Consider the following 375-nt stretch of genomic DNA (forward strand, 5'->3'; position numbering starts at 1 on the left):
CCTCGCGCTCGCCTCCTCTTGACTGGAGGATACCCAGAAGGCGGCGGGCGGCGCAGGCGCACGTGTTTCCCAGGGGCGGATGGCGCCCCGCTGGGAGGGGGCTTGGCGCGGTCCCCTCTGGGAGCGGAGACCCCGGGCTGCGCGCCGGCCCGGCTGAGCACGCAGTGCGCTCCCTCCGCCGGAGCGGGCTCCCCCTGGCGTCCCGGGGCGGGTCCTGCACTTTGGTTAGTGTGGCCCTGACGCCCCCTCCCACCCGGGTCACGACGATGCGGCTGCGGGCGGGGGGCTCGTCGGAGTCCCCCGGGGGCGGGGAGCAGGGGAGCCCCAGCGCCGTCCCTTGTCGCCCCCAGGTCCAGCCCGCCGCTGGCCGTTATC

Source organism: Elephantulus edwardii, unplaced genomic scaffold (assembly GCF_000299155.1).
Source record: "Elephantulus edwardii isolate Elephantulus edwardi_28Jun2011 unplaced genomic scaffold, EleEdw1.0 scaffold00048, whole genome shotgun sequence".
NCBI classification, from domain to species: domain Eukaryota; kingdom Metazoa; phylum Chordata; class Mammalia; order Macroscelidea; family Macroscelididae; genus Elephantulus; species Elephantulus edwardii.